A 15,122-nucleotide genomic window follows, 5' to 3' on the forward strand; every position below is an offset into this window, starting at 1 on the left:
CTGCATATGACAGTAGTTTCTGAAGACTAAGTTAAACAAAAACTCAATATAAAGTTATTGAGTGTAATTAGTTTGCTTTGCCAAGATTGGATCACACTGAATGGTGTTTTTCTGTTAAAAGTCGACATTAGGAGTAAAACATGATGACTGTGAAGGAAATTAGCATGTTAGAAGACCAACACCAGTGCTTTCAATACTCATCCGTCAAAACTCCACTTTGGCTCGTCTCAGCTCCAGTTTAATTTTGCCCAGTGGGAGCTGCAGCCAGAGTGTAATTGCTATATAAACGCTATATAAATAAAATGTATCATTATAATTTCAAGACTAGGCTGGTTTACACAAATCGTACGGATGATTTAAGCAAAGCAATCCGATTGGTGTTCCAACCATTTTCACCAATTTAACCAATCAGAACAGCTCAAATTCCTCCGATCAAATGCAGCCATATGCACTGATTATTCCTATAATTGCCATAATAGGAAATGTATCCCATTTTAAGTGACGGAAATATTGCTATTATAAACATCAGAATGAAATTAGAGAGCAAACAAATGTCTAAAACACAAGCTGCAAAACAAACTAATTTTCCCAGCAGGCACAGATGTGAAAATCCCAAGAAAATGCAACAGCACCACCAACCTCTGAATACATCCATCTAAAACTGCTTGATGAACAGACAGTTATCTGTTTATGGTTTCCTTCCCTTCCTCTTTGTAGTGTTGAGCATTTCGTGAAGATCAGCCTGGGTTAACAAACCAGGGGGAAAGTGAATGATCCAATTCCTTCACTCAATTTTTCAAACAGAAAATAATGCATGTTTAGTCTTCACTTGTTAAACCAGCCTAGTGCCTTCAGGTTCACTTTTTGTTTGCAACAATTGGCGAGCATAAATGTCAAGACAATCAAATGGGCCGAGGAGAAGAGAGGGATGGCCCGAAGCTAAAACTGCAGCAATTAGACTTTGGCAACTAAACAAAGCACAAAAACAACCTAAAAAAGCTCAGAAATTGTTGGCGATGCGGATACACTGAAGACTCCATTATGCAGAACACAGGTATGTAAACAAATGTTTCACCCGAGAAAGGCAACACCTGCTCAGAGACCTTGTCAGCCTCTTATTAAGCACATTACTGGTATAATTAAGATGTGAGAAAAATTCATCTCAAGAGGAAATTAAACAAAAATCAGGAGCAGAGTACACACACACACAATCAACACGTATTAATATTCACTGTAACCTCGTTAAACATCATCTGTGTAAAAATATTCAGAGACACTCAGTCGGCAGTTTTGTCTGCAGAGAGATTAGTCCCATTTATGGTGTCCGTAGCTCCCCACAGGTTTTACCAGAGATACTCATTATAGAGAACACACACACACACACTTTAATAAACTAACTGTGTGCCCAAATACATACATATTTTAACATGGGTGGGCACATACAAACACACAAAATGTAAACAAGTGTGTGTGTGTGTGTGTGTGTGTGTGTGTGTGTGTGTGTTGTACAGCCTTACATGACAAACACATGCAGCTAATACTCAAGGCCTCAGTGATAAACTGTAAGCAGTGGAACACACACACACACCTTAGACTTTATGCAGACAAATTCACACACATACCAATACGTGTCACTCCATATTGCAATCACTCTCACACACTAAGTCAGTGAGCGAAGTAGCAGCCATTGTTAACAGACTGAGTGGCTGCTGTTTTATAAGGTGTGACAGACAAGTCAATGGGCTATATTAGCACAAGAAGAGGTCACCGGGGTGCACGCATCCTACCATACAACAGGATTTTTTATTTCAAAAGCATAATGTACAGTCAGCTCCCTGCAGCTGACCACAGTGTGTGTGCGAGATTGTGCTTCAACGATTCCCAGCACTGATGAATGTACAATGGTGTGTATGGCTTTGAATAAGAAGTGACAGAGACAGATCGCTGGTACAGTACGGCGCAGAGAAAGCAAGAGAGTGAGACAAAGTGTATTAACAGTCCATGAGTAGTGGGAGAAAAATGGGTGAGTATAGACGGATGGATGGAGGGCGTTAAAGATAGATGGATGGATCAAGTGAGGACAGTCATTTGTGGGTTGTATTCAGTGAGAGAGAAGAAACAGGACAAAGACGTACAGAGAGAAAGAGAGGATTAGATGGAGTAAATCGGGGAAGAATAGCAGAGAGCTTCAATGATGGGGGGGGTCCTCTCTCTCTCATTACAGGATGACCAAATTCAATGAGGACTCTTGGCAGTGTTCCCCCCCCCCACCTATGCTCCACAGCGCCTCACTGTGCCAGAAAATTACTCAAAGGGTTCACAATAGTAGAAAAATGTTGAGGGAAATCGTTCATCAGCACGATGGAGTAAAGTAGAGACGGCATAAAGACCCAGATTGCAGAGTGGTCTTTTTTTTTTTCCTTCGGCCACTGTGAGCGTGTGCTCACCAAGCTGCCTGTAATCCCTAAACGCTAAAAAAACATTGTTGATGCTGAAGGCGAGAGCAGCATTTGTGGAACTTAAAAGGTGTGGAGGAAACCACTGGAAAACTCAGTACAGCAGCAAGCGGTCCACATAAAGTAAATATTAAAAAAAATCTCTTTCATATCCAAGCAAAATTAGTTTTGCAACTGAAATGTCCCCAATCGAATTGTTATCGAATCAAAAATTGATTTGAAACCTTGTGAATCGCAATCAAATTGATTCAGGAAATCAGTGACGGTGCCCAGCCCTACACAGAACACAACAGATTTCACTCCTGTCTGTACAAGGTGAGGCTGCAGCAGGGACACTATCAACAGAATTGGGTGAAAGAAATAAGAATTCTGCTTGATCTTGCAGTACAACTCTGCAAACCTTAAATTGTGGGTTTGTCATAATGAGCCTTTTCAAAATAGGAAGGTAGGGGCAGTGAAAGGATACGGAGGAGTGTTTTCTTAGAATATATTAGGGCCAGAAAAGCTGCCGCTGACCACTGCATCCTTCACGGCCACATACTTGTCAAATCATTTTTTTCCAGGATAATAATCACCACGAGGCAAGTAGAGTCTCAAGATGACTCCGTAGCTTTAGTTCATCCCAGCGGCCCACCCAGTCACTCTGAGCACCTCTATAGGTCGAACGTACAAACGGTGTCCCTGATATGAGGTTGAATGGGGATGTTTGTGGCCTTACTTTAAGGCAAAAACTCTGACTCTCAGCCTGCAAGAAACTGCAGTGGAAACCTTCCAGCTGTGAAGGAATTCCAGCTTTTCTGAACGCAAAACAGAATGTAGCCTTTGCAGTAGCAACAGCAGCTGTTAACAGTTGGTGCTTGTCGGTTAGGCCATAATACAAGGCCTGTCCTTGTACACTCTGCACCAAGCAATTTGATATCTTCTTTCGTACCTAAATACAGTACATATTCTGTATATAGTTTTAGTTGAATCTCAGATTTAGTCATGTTTACATTATCCTAATATTAGCAACACTTAATGAATTTGTGTTAAAGGCTTTAGTGCATAACTTTAATATTAATGAATGCCCGTTACATTCAAGCCATTGCCAAATAAGTTGATACAAAGCTAATTAAGACTATCTGCTCCACACAACTCTGAATTTCTCAGTATGGCTATGTCTAAAAAAAAGGTGTCGTCTGGCGATTTTCCCACGCAGAAAATATAAAATATAATTACCTCTTCTGAAGAGTCCATCATGTCTTTTTAATCCTGTGTCCTCCTCAGCTACTAGCAACTGCGTGGATGAGGGGTGGGGGTGGTGCGCGATCACGGAAGGCTTGTGTCATGTGGGTGCACCGACAGCGTTGTTGTCATTACTTAGATTTCCTTATGGGGGGAGAGGGGGGGACTGAAACTACGCACTATAGCTTTAAAGCAAAAGGACAAGAGTGCATTTGAAATTCCAAGTGGACATGCAGTACGCTCAGTGCTGAGGGCTACTTTACAATCGTCTTCTGTAACCCTGAAAAAATTTGACATAGCAGTTTTCCTTTTGTTTGCATGAGAACGTTGTGTGTGCGTAGTCATGTTTTCTGCAGGCACTGCACATTGTCTAATCTTTATCTTCTTTGCCTAAGCAGAGTGATGTTTGGGATTTAAGTTGCACCGACTCTTGGGAGTGTGAAAACATTACCAATGTGCTCCCCCCTTTGGCTTCTGGAGCCACGGCATCTTTGAATCAGCAATTTGTGATTAGCCCTGATGTGTCTTGACTGAGTGCCATGCACGTCCATAGTCCTAAATTAATGGTGCAGGATAAAGACACAGTAGGTAAAAGCAGCATGTTCACTTATTTCTTTTTTTTTTAGATTGTTTTGGCTGTGATAATTCATATGGCATACATTTTGGCAAGGGTGTGAGTTTTTTTTGTTTTTAATTTTGGAAGTTCAACATCAGCTCCTATAATAAGTCTATAATAAACTGTGTAGCCGAAATGCAGACTCATTAAAACCACTCCTTTTTTATCCCACAGCCATTACTGCATAAAAGCACACAGGCTTTCGATCTAGAGCCCTGGCTTCAAAATTGTAGTTTTTACTATTTTCTGCAGATTGAGCTATTTTCTCATGTTTGCCCTACGTGTTTGCCCTATGGGGCAACTACATGCAATATTCCTGGTTTTTACTCAGGGAATTGCTGCTGTGACACTGCAGTGTTTGTTGCAATGCATCAAAATCAATGTTGCTGCTTGTAATTGACATATCCCAGACTGGGGTATACAGAAATTAATAATACTTTTTTTTTCAATTTCTTCAATCATTTTTGTATTTCTCATTAAAACAAGTGGCATCATGTAAACACAGGAGTACATAAATGGTTACAATTCTGAAAATAAATAATTTGGAAGTGAGGTTTAGGACTGATGGATGGATGGATGGATGGACGGACAGAGGGAGGAAGTTAACACATAACAGTCTTATTCATACGCATACAACTAAGGATAAGCGCTATTGCATGGTATGGTCAAGCCAACATTGTTTTCCGTGTGTGCAGAGGTGTTTGGGTTAATAAATTAGACAAGCATACATGTTAACGGAGCCCGCAATATCTTTGTTTACATTGAAGGTTCAGCTAAACGCCTACTAAAAAGTTTATATACACCTTCAGGAAGAAGTTGGGAATGCACTACATTGTACCGTTTAATCCTCAATTAAGATTCCATTAAATGCTTCTGTGTAAGTCACCAAAAGTCTCCTGAAACTTCTTCACATTTGTGAATATCAGTTGTGCAGCACAAAAAAAGTTGCTCTGATATCTGTTAAGGATTAGTTGTGCTGCTCCTGAGTTTATCCTTGACAGATATTAGAGAAAAGTGTTTTTTATATATATATATATATATATATAAAAAGAGATTCACAAGGGTTAAACCCAAAAACCTCCATTCCCCAGGAGGTGGTGTTTTTAGCACCTAGGTGTCCACAGGTGTACTACATACTGCCAGTTATTACAGTAGACAGTTTTTTGTGTTCTTGCCAGCAAAATAGTTGGTCATGTTAGCTCTGATGAAGTTTGCATGAGTCTCAGACTGCCAAAATGTTTTTATTGTGTCGAGCCTCATCTTTATTTGAGAGCTTGACTGCAGTTTCATCTCTGCAAGGACGCACAAAGAATCCTAGCAGATGAGGCTTGGTGCTAAGCACTGCAATCATTTTTGTCTTTGAACTCAAAGTACAGAAACAAGTAACTACATACAAAATGGGCTTTGATTAGTCATGGGGAGAAGAAATGGAAAAGCTTTCAAGATTTTCTTTCAGAGATTTTTAATTCAACACTGCTTGGTCAAATTCTCCCCAATTAAGACCGTATGAATTCTGTCAACTCTCGTGATATTAAGACAGGAATTGAACGCACTTTACTTGAGATGGCACTGTACCGAAATTGCTTCACATCGGACACTAAAGCAGCGCAAAGATTAAACATTAAATATTAGCTATTCTCAAACTGTGTATTTTGTATGTATATTAAGCTACATACTTCTGGGACATTATACCTTGCCCTGACAAAAACAAACTAAGGTAAAACTAAAACTAAATGTATAAAAACCTTTCTGAAAACCTAAAACTAGCACTAAAAACTCGACGAAATCCAAAAGTTAAAACTAAAATACAAAGTTATTGAAAATTCTATTGTAAAGACTATTATAACCTTGGTCGGCACTCACACTACACTTACTGTGTAAAAGGAAAAATGATTGACTCTCAAGGTTGCTGCTGCCAGATTACTGTCACTACATGCAAATCCTGTGAGGAAAAAGAATATTGATAATTCACTGCACACATAAAGCCTTCCAATTAGTCCAGCCGCCTGCCATCTCCCTCAATGCCCCACATCCAACAGCCAGAAAGCAGTGCATGCTGGGTCATGAAATGTCCACGGGCAGTCAAAGTAATGTGCTACATGCTCCCCAGCTTTAGGTGTGCTGTGCATAACGCAGCAGAGGGAACAAACCAAATCAATCGTACTAATCAATGGTGCCGACCTGTTAAATGGCTATGTCCGGTCACATTAGTGTGTGTGCGTGTGCGTTTGTGTGTGTTGTGGTGCAGTGCAGCTTGTCCGTTTAATGCAGAGTGACATTCAGGACCAGTGGACTTACAGAGGTTTAAATCATTCTGTGACTTAACTTAATTGCTTTCAACGCATAATCAAAGCTATAGCTTATTCACATATATTCATACACAAAGGTATTAAAACACTTGTGGGGACAGCGTGCCTCCATGTAAGGGAGGTTTCACGAGAAATAAACATGGTCTTGTTCTGATACAGAGTATACTTTCTCTCCCTGGAGGTTTAACACTTTTTTTTGTCTTTTCAAAAGAAACCAACTCGAACTTTAGAATTTCTTTTTGCATGGAAAAAAAAGACTGCAGACTGTCCACCATCTGGTATATTGGAATCATGGCCAGCAGGAATGATTATAGCGACCAATAATACTATACAACACTCACATGCCCTTTAGTATTAAAAAAAAAAGACTGGACAAAAATCTGAAGATATCCTTTAAGGAACTTGCTGGGTTGCTTTACAGCACCCAAACTAAATATGATGAGGCAAAGCTTCTGGCATTGCCAAGGGGTGGAATAAGCAACACTAGCAGTCACTGCCATGAAATAGAGGCTGATCACACAGACTTGTCATCACACGTTTTTCTTTTTGTATATAAACACACAATGGTATCACAATCCGAAAATGAAAAGCCGTTTAAAAAGGTGCTACCCACAGAAACTTTTAGAGGCACATAGTCCCATCACCCAGCAGTTATTACATAACTAAATCAGTACACCTCACTCTTACGCTCCTCTCATCTTAACATCACTGCTGCTCCGTTCCTTCAACTGTAGCTCACATCTTTCCTTTCTTTCATTTATTTCCGCTCTTGTGGGGATTGGAAGTTAATCTGGTGCCAAGATGTTCTGTAATCTGATCCAATTCCCTTTTCAGACCCGCAGCACACACAACTCCCATCCGATTCACTGCCGATACAAGTGCAGAATAACACAAACGCGCGCACACTCACAAATAGATCAGCTCCATTTCAGCGGTGCCACCTCTCTAATCCTTTTGCTGCAGGGAGCTGCCAAGGCAGCGGTGCTCACCCACCCGAGTACACCACCACACACACACACACACACACACACACACACACACAGTGTACACAACCAAAACAACACACGCAGGCGCAAACACATACAGTACATGCACGCAAATTACATACATGCCTAAAAAAGGTACACAAAACACATGGTCATAATGAACATAATCGTGTAAACGCCCACACACACACAAACATACACTCCGAGTCCCATATGCACCCACACGTTCACATTCATCTCCAGCTGTAATGGAAAGGAGCTTGACCGAAATCCCTCCATCCAGTTACCAATTCATGTATGCATCCCTTCATTTCAGTTCTTCTCCGGGCTTTAAGTCCATCACGTATTTCTTTCTGATTCAAATCATGCCTGTCCATACTCTCTATTCTACCCTCTGTCTCTGTGATTAAGATTCAGGCCATCCTCCCTCCTTCTCCATATCGTGTTTTCAACACTTATAGCTTAATTTTCATACCAAACAATTTGCTGCACAACGTTTGGTCACCAACTTTATAATAGGAAAACAGACACACTGCAGGATAAGTACGAGGGAAACAAAGGCTTTCACGGATCTGAATGGGAGGGAGAAAACAACAATAAATTGGCATTATTACTACTGTATTCTCATGGGAGAGGTTTTACTCTCTACAAGAGGGTCCTGTAATTGGAAATAGGACGTATTTCGTTAATTCTGGTGGAGTATTGAAATGGGATAAGACTCCGTCCTGAATTGATGCCTAAATTACCCCATGTATAAGTGTTTTCTGAGCGTGGTCATTAGTATTATATGATGCACACTGAACAGGTTCTCAATTTGGGACCGGAACACCCAAGCTTCGCTTAAAAATGTGTTTGCAACTGTGGCCTGTGAGATATTTAAATTTGGGGGATCTAAGCTTTTCTTCATGCTGCTTAAGCTGACAGGAAATATCTAAGCTACAGCACACATACTAATGAAGAAAGAAGATCATAATGATTGACACGTCTTATTGGAAGAATAAAAAAATGTAAAAAAATAAATAAATAAAAAAATGTAAATGATAGAGATATATAAAATCCTTGCAATTCTTATTTATTCATCTATTTATATAGTTTTTATTTTAATTTGTTGTATGTTACCATGTACAATGACAATAAAGGCTATCTATTAGGGGTGTGCAAAAAAAAAAATCCATTCACATTCGTATCGCAATTCAAGCCCGATTCAAAATCGATTCATATTTATTTATTTTTTCGTTTTGTAATGGTGTGTATACTATTGTCCTGAAATGAGTTTAGCTCGCCATTCCCGTAGATGGCGCTGCGTCAAATTCACACTGACACTCTTAATCAGAAGAAGAACGAGTGCAGCGGAAGTAGTTTAGTCGGCGCAAACAATGGAAAACCTCAAAGAATTATTCAACCTGCCCCATCCTCATTGAAGGCGAGAGTTTGGGCAAATTTCGGCTTTTATAATAAAGACGGAACTTGATAGGAATCATTCTATGTGCAGGCTTTGCAAAGCGAAAGTTTTTGGAAACACCACAAACTTGAGAACTCACATGGTACGCCATCACCCAGAGATTAACATTAAAGACGTGGACGAACAACAACCTAAAGTACCCAACATGCCAGTCAACCAACGCACTCCCTTTCAATGCTCTAAACTCCCACCAAACTCTGAACAAAAATCTCTTTTTATTTAACAGTTTTATTTTATACTTCAATTTAATGTATTTGAAAGCTGGCCAAAGCTTGGCACTTTGCAGTTTTTAGTTGCAAAAGTTTTTATTTTTGTATCAAACAAAAAGAAATATCATACATTTACATACTGTGAATCGAAAATAGATTTTGAATCAAATCTCGAGCCTAAAAATCAATATTGAATCGTGACATTTTCTGAATTGTGCACCACTATCTATCCATCTATCCAATAGTTGTTTAGGTATTTCAATCTGGACCAAAGTGGTGGATCGACTGAATAAGCAATGTTGCCATCATGCCATTAAGCATGCCACAGTGCTTTAGTTGGACTCCATAAGCCCAGTCTCATTATGTTTACCCACCACCTGAAAGTCAGAGGTTAGGCTTAGGGCCTTCTTTTTTTTTGCAGACTATTTCTTGGCATTTTAGCCCTTTATGTTTGAGAGGACAGCTTAGATATGAAAGTAGGGAGAGAGTGGAGGAATTGACATGCAGCAAAGGGTCACAGGTCAAAATTGAACCCGCGGCCGCTGCTGCGAGGACTGAGCCTCTGTACATGGTTAATGACTTTCCTCTCAGCGGAGTGGTGCGTTGAAGAGGATGTTCTATGCGATTCTGTGATTAGGTGGCTGAGTGAGATCAATAATTTTGTGTGTAGTGTTGGAGCACCCCAAAGAGACTCGGACCGCAAAAGGGACTCTGACCTTAATTTGCCAACTCACATCAGTTTACTTTATCTAACATGTTACCTAAACGTACCCCTTATAACCCTGTTCCTACTGCAGCAGGACAGAGTATGTTCATTGGCTTTGTACCCTCCAAGCTCTGCAGGGCTTGTATTGATGCTGAAAACTTGATGTAATAAAACCTTTATGATCAAGACAGTGTCAGCGGATTTCCTCTTCCACACATCATCACAGCATCGCAACAAAAGATAATACAAATGCCAAAGAAGGTCAGACCTGGGTCCTTTACTTCATAACACCAATGTTATGCTAACCACTCTGTGTAAACCTGCATGTTTATTCAGTGGTGGATAAGGATTTACATAGCACCTTGCACAAATAGCAAACCCTACCAGACAACTCATGAAAAAGGTAAAATCCTATATTCTACAAATAAACCACTTCCTTCTGAAGTGACAGCCATTCATTTCTCATGCACAGTCCCTCTGTTCACTGCTCTCTGATCCTTCCCTTTGCTTTCCTCCCTTCATTTTTCCTCTCTTCCTCTACACAAATCAAAAACGGTTGCTTATTTCCCCACCGCCATCTCTCCGTATGTGGCAGCTCCACTTTCAACGCGCCCTCCTCTCGCTTCATGTTTGTCAAGCCCTCAGAAAACAAGTCTTTTCATCTAAAAAAAAAAATTAAGAAATTTAACGTAAAAAAAGAATGGGTGTGAAGAGGGACTAAGGGCTGAAAGGTCACAGATGGACAGATGTCAGAACAGCGATGCATGGATGGGGCAGAGGGACAAGAAAAAGAATGGAAGAGATGAAGGAAGGTGGATGGGGAATGGAGCAGACAGCTGTAAGGGAACAGAGACAAAGTCAGGGAAACTAGAGCAAAAGATTGAGAGAAAGACGTTGAGATAAATAAAGAAGGATTTAGAAAAACTATTATCAAAATCAAAGCACCTGTAGATTCACAGCGAAAGAACCTGGCGGGCTGTTAGTAACACGCCTGGGGATGAATAATGACTGAAACATGTGATGCAAGAGTGATGAAAGGACGGGCCACAAGAAGGAGCAGAATTTAAAGGTTTAAAGCTGCACAGATGATGTCCTTGACTTGTGTCAAGAGACTGCAGACAAAGACAACAGTGTGGAGCAACAATAGCCCTCTTCAGACATGGAATACGTAACATTGGTGGCTTCATCGGTCTGTTTAAGGGATGGCTTTTGCCAGATTCCTATTTGCTCACACACAGATGACACGGATGAAAGCAGAAAATATAGGGACGAGGACCTTCTGAGGATTACCATGGTTGGATAAGGGTTGTCTTTTTTATAAACTAATCTTACTTGAGACAAATCCCAACAACTTAAACTTGGCACACTCACAGTATTAATGCATAAGAGATATAATTAGAGTATACAGATATTACACTGCTCTCAAGGGATGGTTTTGATTTTTTGAAGTGGAGTTTGTTTGTTTTATTTGGATCCCCATTAGCTTCAGCATCAGCTAAAAAGCTATTCTTCCTGGGGTCCTACAATCTATCATGTGACAATACAGTTTACATTATATTACACACCGTACACACAAGACATTACTTCACATTTCACAACATTTGAAAATACAAATCATATTTTACAGTTAACAGTAATCACACAAACAAATAAAATTAAATGAAAATTACACTACTCCGAATAGATCCATTTCAAAAATAATATGTAACGGAAAAGCCCTATATTGAAATCTTTTTTAAATTGATATTAAATATTGAATTCTCTTTGAAGGTAATATATCTTAAGTGATTTTTTAAAACCATACTGAGTGTTTTGTTGTTTGATAATATTTGGAAGAGAGTTCCATTCACACATTGCTCTATACCTAACTGAACGTTGAATTGATTTGGTTTTTACTTTAGGTAAAATAAAACTACCTCCTACTGCATGCCTTGTTGGATAATAATGTGCATCAATACTAAAAGATAATTTTGTATATAAAATAAAAAGGTGTTTTATTTGTTGTAACATTATATAAAAAAAACAGTGAATACACTAATCTATTTTTAACTTTAAACCATGAGAGGTTTTCATGCATTTTATCAACATTAAATTTAAACCCACATGAGAGAGCCACACGTGCCGCTTTATTCTGAATCACTTGTAGTTTCTTTATATTAATTGCTGAAGTGCTGGACCAAACCACAGAACAGTAATCAAGGTGTGAAAAAAATAAAGCATAAAGTACTTGTTTAACGGTCTGTGGTGTAAAGTGTTTTGCGCACCTTTTAATAACAGACAAAGTGTTGCCCATTTTAGTTACCAGTTTCTGAACATGTCTATCCCAACACAATCTGTTATCAGTCATCACTCCCAAAAGTTTAACCTCTTCTCTTTGCTCCACAAATTTTTGCTCTATACGGAGTTCAAGTTTCGGTTTGGAACGTAAAGAAAAATTAGTTCCAACCACTAAATACATAGTTTTAGATACATTAAGAATTAATTTGTTACTCCTTATCCAGTCCACAACTAACTGTAGCTCTCTCTGTAGTTTTATATTTAAATCACCAATATCTTATCCTGCTAAATATAGTGGAATCATCAGCAAACATTGAAATGCTTGCTTTATCTAAAACAGATGGAAGATCATTGGTAAATATTGTGTATAGGAGTGGCCCAAGACAACTTCCTTGAGGCACGCCATGTTCTACCACCCTTACATTCGAAAAACTTCCATTAAAATAAACTAGTTGTTTTCTGTCTGTCAAGTAACTTTCCATCCATAATAATGCAGTTTGTGAAAAAACGTAATATTCCAATTTTTTTAACATTAAGTTGTGGTCAATTATATAAAATGCTGCAGTAAAATCAAGCATTAAAACACCTATTATTTTCCTCTCCATATCCTTGAACCAGTCATCAACCATCTGAGTCAGGGCAGTGGCTGTTAAATGTTTTCCTCTATATGCATGCTGAAAATGTGTAATTAAATCATTATTTAAAAAATAAGACTGAATCTGTTCATAAACAATTCTTTCCATTATTTTACCAAGAATAGGTAATAAACTTATTGGTCTACTGTTTGATCCAGAAAAGGCCATTTTCTTATTTTTGGGTATTGGCACAACTTTACATATTTTCCATGCTTGCAAACATATTATCCATAAAAGACAATTATATGAGCAACAATAGGAGCAATGATTGAAACTATTGGCTTAAGCAACTTATATTCAAGATAGTCAATACCAGGTGGTTTGTTTTTACAATTCATCAGAAGTAATTCCACTCTAGAACTACTAACATTCTTGAATTTAAAGCTACATGTTTTACCTTCCATTATATTATTTATCAATGTATTTGATAAATCTGTTTTGTGTATCTGTGTAGTATTTTTAAGATTAATTATTTTATTTATGAAATAATCGTTAAGAGGATTCGCTATATCACTAGGTTTAGTAAGAAATTCACCTTCATTTTCTAAATAAACTGGAATTGATTTATTATTTCCTTTTAATTTATTATTTAATGTATTCCATAATTGTTTACTATCATGTTTTATTTCTATAATTTTCTTATTATAATACAATTTCTTTTTCTTCTTATTTAAACTTAGTTACAAAATTTCTAAATTTACAATATATTTGCCAGTCCGATTTGAGCTTAGATATGATTGCTGCTTGTTTAGCTAGATCTCTCTCTTTCATAAGATCTTTTAAATCTTGATCTAACCAGGGGGTGTTGACATTTCGAACAGTAAACTTTTTTTTTATTGGTGCATGATTTTCTACCAATGTCATTAAGGTTTGATCAAAAAGCTAAAATGCTTTCTCTGGATCCTTTTGTAAAAATACCTCTGACCAATCTGCATTTCTGACATCATCTTCATACTGTAATAGATTAAATCTTCTGAATGACCTTTTCATTATTACTTTTGGACCTGATTTAGGAACTTTTGTTTTCCTTACAATTGCAATAAGATTATGGTCAGTACAACCAATTGGCACAGATAAGCAATTTGTGCAAAGTTCTGGCCTATTTATAAACATGTGATCAAAACAGAAAGCGGATTGAGTACCATCCCTTTTTATACATATTCTATTTGGTTTATTAATTACCTGTAATAGTCCACATGCCGTTGCTGTGCTCATTAATTTGATTTTGCTAGGACAGTCAGAATAATTCCAATCTATATTGAAGTCACTCATTAAGTAGGTACTCACTATTAGCATTTGGAGGTCTATAACAGCATCCTATAAGTACTGGCTTAAGATGTTTCAGACTAACTTTTAACCAAAGTACTTCAATACTAGAATACATTAATTCTGTTATCACTTTAACAGGTATATGATGTTGAATATAGATAGCAACTCCTCCTCCATATGCATTCCTATCATTTCTAAAAATGTTATATCCATCCATCATTAAAGTTGCATCATCAAATGTAGAGTCTAAATGAGTTTCAGACACTGCCAATATTTGCAAGTTATTTAGCTGCAGTATATCTGTTAAATCAATCAATTTATTCCATTTTGTTTAGCCATTCAATAATAGATAAATCAACATAATATATAGGCTATAGAATTAATTATACAATATATTATGTCCTCAAGTTTATGTCCATATTCTAATTCCAAACTCCTCGAGATGTATGTCAGGCAATTTTCAATTCAGTTCCATTCATCATACCTGCATGTGATGCATTTATTCCTGATGCAAAGTTTCATCAATAGCCTACTTAATTACCAGACAGTGTCGGTTTAATCATTTGATTGTAGTAGAGGTCTCCGGATTTCTGATCTTGGAAGTATTTTGTGTCTCCATTCTGTTATAATCAGTGTCGCAGGATTTAAACTGCGCTCTTCTTTTGGACACTTCTGCTGTTAGATCAGGAAAGATTTTGATATTCATCCCTCTAAAATGCAGGACTTTTTCTTGCTTTGCTATTTGTAAAATAGCCTCTTTGGCCAGATACCTCTGCATCCTGACGATCATCGGTCTTGAACCATGTTTTGTAACAGGCCCCACTCTGTGCGCAATTTCCACTTCGGGTTTATACAGCAGCTTTTTATCTTTAAATACTTCATTGAAAAAGGACTCCATGAATTTGGTGGTTTTTCCTTTTTACATATCTTTATCAAGGCCAAACACTCGGAGGTGAAATCTTCGGCTGTGGCT

General features: G+C 38.1%; 1 protein-coding gene across 2 annotated transcripts in view; it reads right to left on the reverse strand.

The window, feature by feature from the left end:
* pcxb (pyruvate carboxylase b) overlaps window positions 1–15,122 on the reverse strand; it is a 327,945-nt gene that overhangs the window by 261,816 nt on the left and 51,007 nt on the right. The gene's annotated exons all lie outside the window — the stretch shown is intronic.

The sequence above is a fragment of the Perca flavescens genome, chromosome 19 (genome assembly GCF_004354835.1).
Source record: "Perca flavescens isolate YP-PL-M2 chromosome 19, PFLA_1.0, whole genome shotgun sequence".
Classification (NCBI taxonomy): domain Eukaryota; kingdom Metazoa; phylum Chordata; class Actinopteri; order Perciformes; family Percidae; genus Perca; species Perca flavescens.